The sequence below is a fragment of the Triticum urartu genome, chromosome 5 (assembly GCF_003073215.2).
Source record: "Triticum urartu cultivar G1812 chromosome 5, Tu2.1, whole genome shotgun sequence".
Taxonomy (NCBI): domain Eukaryota; kingdom Viridiplantae; phylum Streptophyta; class Magnoliopsida; order Poales; family Poaceae; genus Triticum; species Triticum urartu.
Window position 1 is genome coordinate 314,805,543 of NC_053026.1, and position 8,213 is coordinate 314,813,755.

Here is an 8,213-nt window from a genome sequence, read left to right on the forward strand (position 1 = left end):
TTGTTTTTCCTTTTTGAAAAATATGCAGATTATAACCAAAATAAAAAGAAATATTTAGGTTCATATATTTTAGAAAGTTTTGTAGAAAGCAGTCATATATTAAAGAAAAATATGATCATTGTGTTTGTAATCTATTTAATAAAAATATTCAGATATTATTCTAAGAAGTATTCATGTAAATAAACTAGTTAAGAAATTTTAAAAAAAAATTGCAATTAAATAATATTCATTTGAGGCTATGCAGTCTGGGGGCTTACTAGACTCTTATTTATTTTTTCACACATCTTTTCCTATTTATTTTGGTTAAAAGTATATAAATATCTCTTTCCCAACACACACGTTTATTAAAACATGTAAACACCTTTTAAGAAAACATATGTTATTATTATATACTACATGAATATTTAATTGAAAATGCGAACATTTTAAAATTACATGCAAATCTATCCAAATATTTATTTAAAATGTTTATATTTTTATTAAAAAATATACACTTTTTAAAATTATACAATATTTTATAATACATAAAGTTATTTTTAACTATATGCAATTTTTAAAGTAATATGCGAATATTTTTTAGAATCACATGAACTTTTTCAATGTAAGTGATTTTATTTGTATGTATATTATTTATAAGAGATGAATATTCTAATTTTATTTTCTTACAGTGATTATAATTTCCATATTTTTTAAATCCAAAAAAGTAAAACTAACATATGGAAAATGTGTCCAAGTGGATGCAGCCCATTTAACCCCACGAGCGTGTTTGGCAACGAGACATTAAGCCTATTTATCCTTTATAGAGTTATAAAAAAGTCCTTTATAGACACGAAACGTGATTGGGTGGGCCTGACTAGCATCCTCGGGCTATAAGATGAGGTCTCAGGTTCTCCGTGCGCACATACCGGCGTTTCAGGGGCTTTTTATGAGATTTGGTAGTACTAATTTAGGGGGTTTTCTGCAAAAAGCAGTGCTCTAGCTCCACCTAGTCACTGCCAGTGGCCCTGGCGCTAAGCTCATGCCATGCGAGCGACGTACATAGCTACAGATGGGAATTGAATCATACGTGCATGTTGGGACAAGTTCTGGCATCGGTTCTCTATTTTTTTTTTACTTTTGGCACCATACTAATCGGCGACGATGACCCCGAACAGCTAGGTCCGGCCATTTGAGGGGATTCAATGGTGACACTGGTCGATTAGAAGTGTCGGCGGGGGCACCGGCGTGGCTGCGGTGCGGGCGGGAGTGAGTTAAACCGAATAAAGGATCGGCTAAGTCCGGGTTAAGTTCTCAAACAAAACTTCACCCCTACTACGTGTAACAAAACAAAACCGAACCCTATCACCATGACGTGACCTACTACCACGGCAAATGCTGCCCTGCTTCTCTCAATTTCCACTCGTCGATGTAGAGGAGACGAAGCTTCTTTTTTTTTTGCGAGGGAGCTACCGGTGTACAAGATAGTGGCTAACGATGTGGTAGGGTAATTGTACGGTAGTTATTGGATGCGGTTGCGCATAGGTGAAACTCCGGAACTGTTAGAATAGAGTACGTAGGGATAGATGATGTTTAAATCGTTTCTGTTTCTATCTCTTCTTCTGTTCTTCTTCTCCAAGTTGTATCGATCTTTCCCTGGAAGAATCCTAGCGATATTCCAAACCTTGTAAGCCACGACAACTATTCTATAAATACACATGCGGCCCGAGCAAAGGGTTCAACGCTTTCTACCAAATCTTACATGGTATCAGAGCCCTTCCTCTCGTACGTCTAGCTTTCGTGAGAGATCGATCTAGTTGATCGAGAGAGAAACCTGAAACCTATCCAGAGAGACTTGTCGAGAGAGAATCATGTCAGGCACCAACGCCAACACCGCTGCTTCCACCATCGCCACCACCAACACCGCCCTGATTGGATCCACCATGAGCACCTTGTCCACCCAATCTGCGCCTTCCACCTATGCATCTTCTTCCACCTCCAGCAGTGTTTCCTCTCTCGGGTCTCCTCCATCTGAGAAGCTCACGAGGACAAATTTCCTCCTCTGGAAGGCCATCGTGCTACCCCAAATCAAGCGAGCACAGATGGAGCACTTCCTTGGTGTCGCAAGCCAGGCGCCCCCTCCTACCATCACCATCACCAAAGACGGGAAGGAGGAGCAGGTCTTCAACTACGCCCGGTCGATCTGGTACGCCCAGCAGCAACAGGTACAAGGATACCTTATGGGATCTTTGTCACGTGAGGTTCTTGCGCAAGTCGCTGCCCTTCAGACGCCGACTGAGGTGTGGAGTGCCATCCACGCCTCCTTCGCTGCCCAGACGCAAGCGCAGATCGTCAACACTCGCATCGCCCTCGCCAATCGCCACAAAGGAAGCATGGGCATGCCCGAGTACCTGGCGAAGATCAAGGCCTTCGCCGATGAGATCGCCTGCACCAGTGATCCCCTCTTTGAAGGAGAGATAACCTCCTATGTGCTCAAAGGGCTGGACATCGAGTATAACCCGGTGATCTCAGCCCTGGCTGCACGTATCGAACCGGTGACCGTCCAGGAGCTCTACAACCAGCTGCTAAGTTTTGAAGCTCGTATGAATCTCCTACAAGGTAATAATATTCGCCAGTCATCGGTTAATTCCCTCACACGTGGTCGCGGCACTGGAGGCCGAGGCCGTGGTCACCGCGGTCACCAGCAGGGGCGCGGACGCAGCAACAGCAACAACAGCGGGCGTGGGCGCGCCAACAACACTGGCCCACATCCCTCCGGCGCCTCCTACTCCAACACCAGGCCACGGTGCCAGCTTTGCAAGAAGCCAGGGCACGAGGTGAAAGATTGCTGGCATCGCTATGATGAAGACTTCGTGCCCGAGGAATGCCACATTGCTGCAGCCATCAGGGAACAAGAAGAAGCTGGGGACACCATCTGGTATGCTGACTCCGGAGCCACGGACCACGTCACCAGTGAGATGGAGAATCTTGCCAACCACGAGAGATACTATGGCAATGAGCAAATAAACACCGCTGCAAGTGGAGGAGGTATGGACATATGTCACATTGGTCAATCTTCCATTAATTTCCCTAATTCTAAACGTGATCTTCTTCTAAAAGATGTGCTTCATGTCCCTCAAGCCAACAAAAATCTTGCTTCCATGTCTCGTTTGTCAGCTGATAATAATGTCTTTTTTGAAACTCATCCCAAGTATTTTTTTCATTAAGGATCGGGCAACGAGGGAGCTCCTACATCACGGTAGATGCGTCGGTGGTCTATATCCTATCACATCAAGAGCTTTTAGCCACAAGCGTCATCGTCAAGTCTACTCCGTCGTCAAACCATCCTTAGAGAGGTGGCATCAAAGATTAGGTCATCCTTCATTAAAAATAGTTGATCAAGTAGTGAATAAAGGCAATCTTCAATTGTCTAGTAGTGAGAATAAAGAGTATGTTTGTGATGCTTGTCAATGTGCCAAGAGTCATCAACTCCCATATCCTAAGTCAAATAGTGTGTCTCATGCTCCGTTGGAACTGATATTCAGTGATGGGTCATGCCAAAGATTCTTTTGGAAGAAAGAAATATTATGTTAGCTTCATTGATGACTATAGTAAATTTACATGGATATACTTGCTTAAGTTCAAATCCGAAGTCTTTTCTCTCTTCCAAGAATTCCAAAAACTTGTTGAGCATCAATTTGACAAGAAAATCATTGCAGTCCAGAGTGATTGGGGAGGAGAGTATGAGAAGCTCAACTCTTTCTGTCGAAGCATAGGCATTGCGCATCATGTTTCGTGTCCACATGCACACCAACAGAACGGTTCTGCCGAACGCAAACACCGTCATATCGTTGAAGTAGGCCTTTCCCTTCTTGCTCATGCATCTATGCCTCTAAAGTATTGGGATGAAGCATTTATTGCTACCGCTTATCTTATCAATCGGCTGCCCAGTAAGGTTATTGGGAACACAACTCCTTTAGAACGATTGTTTCATCAAAAGCCAGATTATAATTCTCTCAAAGTTTTTGGATGTGCATGTTATCCTAATCTTCGCCAATATAATCGCCACAAAATTGAGTTTCGCTCCACTCAATGCGTTTTCCTTGGCTACAACAATCTTCATAAGGGTTACAAGTGCCTAGAAATCTCAACTAGACGCATCTACATCTCTAGGGATGTGATCTTTGATGAAACTATCTTTCCCTTCGCCAAACTTCATCCAAATGCCGGAGCCCTTCTTCGAGCAGAAATTTATCTTCTCTCGGATTCTTTGTCACGTCCTGATCACGGGGGAGAATTAATAGAACATGATCATGTGACTAGTCCAAAAGAAAATTCAGATACTAATGAAAAAATGCAGTTTTGGCTATGATTTTATGTGTGCAGAAGAGGACGAAAATAGCACTGGATCCGATGCTGATCCTGTGCAGAACTGCAGCGCCAGGGAAGGTGCGCGATCCCAGGTTGATAGCCGTGTGCGATCCGAGGCTGATCCAGTCGTCAGGCGCACAGCGGTGTCTCCCGCGTCTCCAGTAGTGCCACATGGCGGGGCCAGCCCACCTGCCGATCCAGTGGCCGACCAAGATCTGGGCGTGGACCCAGGCAGCGCGGGGCGCAGCCCATCCGCGCGCGTCGCACGGGAACCGGTGCGTTTCGTGGCCGACAGCCCGACCGGAGACGGGCCCATCAACAGCGCCATGCGGAGCCCTGCTGTTGCTAGGGCGTCTGGCGCGAGGAGAATCGCGTTGGATCCGGTGACTACCTCGGATCTGGAGCCCCGTGGCGCGGCAGTCTAGGACGATTTGGCTGGATCTTCCGCGGCTTGTTTTGGCAATGAAGAAACTGCAGCAGCCTCTACACATGTGTCATTCGAGATACCTCAGCGCCACACCAGATCAAAATCTGGATTATCCAAACCCAAGGTATACAAGGACGGTACAGTAAGGTACGATCCTTGCAAGTTTGCTTTTCTCACTAGTTCAGGTGAACCTATTCATCTAGCCGAAGCTCTTGCTCACAAAGAATGGAAAGGGGCTATGGACAATGAATATCAAGCACTCATGAAAAAAATAAAACGTGGCATCTTGTATCACCAAAAAAGGGAAAGAACTTGATTGATTGCAAGTGGGTTTATAAGATTAAAAGAAAGTCTGATGGAAGTATAGATAGATACAAAGCCAGATTGGTTGCAAAAGGGTTTAAGCAAAGGTTTGGAACTGATTATGAGGATACCTCTAGCCCTGTTGTTAAGGCGGCTACTATTCGACTTGTTCTGTCTATTGCTATTTCCAGAGGGTGGAGTTTGCGTCAGCTAGACGTTCAGAACGCGTTTCTTCATGGTGTTCTTGAGGAAGAAGTGTACATGCGGCAACCACCTGGGTATGAAAACAAAAGCACACCTCATTTTGTCTGCAAGTTGGACAAAGCTTTGTATGGCTTAAAGCAGGCCCCAAGAGCCTGGTACTCCAGGTTGAGTACCCAGTTACAACAACTTGGGTTTATTCCAAGCAAGGCAGATACCTCATTATTCTTTTATCATAAAGGCAACATCTCTATGTTTGTTCTTGTCTATGTTGATGATATAATTGTTGCTAGTTCCAGTTCAGAAGCTACTACCTCCCTTCTTCGTGATCTCAATATGGAGTTTGCACTCAAGGATTTGGGTAATCTTCACTACTTTCTTGGTATAGAGGTAAGACAGATCAAGGATGGAATACTTCTTACACAAGAAAAATACACCACAAATATTCTAAGAAGGGTAGGACTGGAACATTGCAAACCAGTAAGTACACCACTCTCCACTTCTGAGAAGCTTACAGTTGAAGGAGGTGAATTACTTGGACCAAATGATGCAACAAAATATAGGAGTGTTGTTGGTGCTCTACAATACTTAACATTGACTAGACCTGATATTTCATATTCTGTCAACAAAGTATGTCAGTTTTTACATGCACCAAGTACAGTTCATTGGACTGCAGTAAAGAGAATTCTAAGGTATCTAAAGTTTACAATGGGACTTGGAATCAAGATTATTAAGTCACCGTCCATGCTAGTTAGTGCATACTCAGATGCTGACTGGGCAGGATGCCCTGATGATAGAAGGTCCACAGGTGGTTTTGCTGCGTTTCTGGGATCAAACCTTGTGTCATGGAGTGCAAGAAAACAGGCTACCGTGTCAAGATCAAGCACTGAAGCAGAATACAAAGCCCTTGCTAATGCAACGGCTGAAATCATGTGGATCCAGACTCTTCTATACGAGTTGGGAATCAGGGCTCCACAAGCTGCAAGGTTATGGTGTGACAATATTGGTGCTACCTATCTTTCTGCAAATCCGGTGTTCCATGCACGTACAAAACACATAGAGGTTGATTTTCATTTTGTGAGAGAAAGAGTAGCACGAAAGCTACTTGATATCAAATTTATTCCAACAGGAGATCAACTTGCAGATGGCTTCACTAAACCACTTACCACGAGGAGACTGAATGAGTTCAAGTACAATCTAAACCTAGAGAAATTTTCATAGGTTTGGATTGAGGGAGGATGTTAGAATAGAGTACGTAGGGATAGATGATGTTTAAATCGTTTCTGTTTTTATCTCTTCTTCTGTTCTTCTTCTCCAAGTTGTATCGATCTCTCTCTGAAAGAATCCTAGCGATATTCCAAACCTTGTAAGCCACGGCAACTATTTTATAAATACACATGCGGCTCGAGCAAAGGGTTCAACGCTTCCTACCAAATCTTACATTACAGGAACAAGTTGCTTCGTGCGGAGAAAACCCCCTACCGTACCCCAAACAAAGTCCGCAGGGGGGGCTGGTGGCCTCAAGTTTGGTCCATGATCGATCATGCTACGCCCGTAGGATGATCAAAATCCGTCCGTTGGATCTGGCGGCATGCATCCACTCGATGAGGGCAGGGGGTGGGGGGTCCCGGCTAGCGAATATACGCTGACAGCAATGAAGCCGCTGCGATGGATCGAGCTGGCCACTATAGTGCACGCACGTACAGATCAAGATATATCCCCATCGATGAGGCTGGCCTCTTGTCATCCTGCCTTCGCTTTCCTACCTAGTACGTACTCCATCACGCCGCACCCATTGATTTATTGTCGCCGACCGTGCGAATTACACACACCGACGGTAGAAAACGGAACACCATTGGTTTTGTGACAGTCGTCAGCTTCTCCATCAACCACGACATCGGTCTCCAGAGACCATTCCATGGATCCAACCATTAAACTCTTTGTTCTCTAACAAGTACTTCATCCGTTCGGAATTTACCGTCGCTGAAATGAAGTATACCTAAACATTGGAACACGTTTAGATACACTCATTTCAACGACGGTTAATTCCGGACGGAGGTTGTAGTACAACTTTTTCAAGATGGGACTCCTCGCTCTCCTTGTAAAAAAGGAACGGGATATCTCTCGCGATGACCTGCCTGCGCTTTAGATTGGGTATACGGAGTCACGTTTTCCATCCGCGTTGGTTGGGAAATCACGTGCCCTGCTGGGTTTTCCAGTGGCTGGGATTAGTTGGTTAGCCCTGAAAGTCGTTGGAAAAGTAGGTTCAGGAATATCACAAGAACATGGTGGCTACGGCACTGTTGGCAGTTGGCGGCAGCAATAGATATGGCACTGTGATAGTGACGGCCAGTCTCCACGCTTGACAAGAGCTGGTGCGAGCGAGCGATATTAGTAAAGTGACAGCGCAGTGAGATTTAATTGTACAGCGACACTACGTACGCTTGATCTGGTTTTGATAGCTAAGATAACCCTTCAAGCTCTCACCAAAAAATATCCTTGATTGAAAGCAAAAGAACGCTTGCTCCTTGACTTTGATGCAGAGGTTAAGAAATTATTACAGTCACTGACAGCATCATTAACCTTAATTTGAGCACTGTTTTGAACTGCAACATGCATGCCAACAAATGGGTAGCGGTTGGCTCTCAAACTTTTCTGGCACGGAGATCCGAATGATGGGAACCCAGCCTAGTTCAGCTGGCTGATAGGAACCACGCACGAAGAGATCCGGCTTCTCTTCGGCTCGAATTTAGGTTACTATATTCCGGCCGTGCCAATTGAAAACAATACCTAAACGACCCATGCTAGCTACTAGCCAGTGACAGGATGACATAATTTTACAGCCGCGCGCACTCGGTGAAGTAAAGCTCACGATGAGTCAAAGTGTAATTCCATTCAGTGAAGCAAAGGCATCTACTCTACTCTACTCATAATG

The 8,213-nt window shown here is 44.7% G+C and overlaps 1 pseudogene; it reads left to right on the forward strand.

Annotated features, from left to right (window-relative positions):
- The first annotated feature begins 2,438 nt into the window (after positions 1-2,438).
- Positions 2,439-2,574, forward strand: LOC125511826 (annotated as a pseudogene).
- The last annotated feature ends 5,639 nt before the right edge of the window (positions 2,575-8,213 follow it).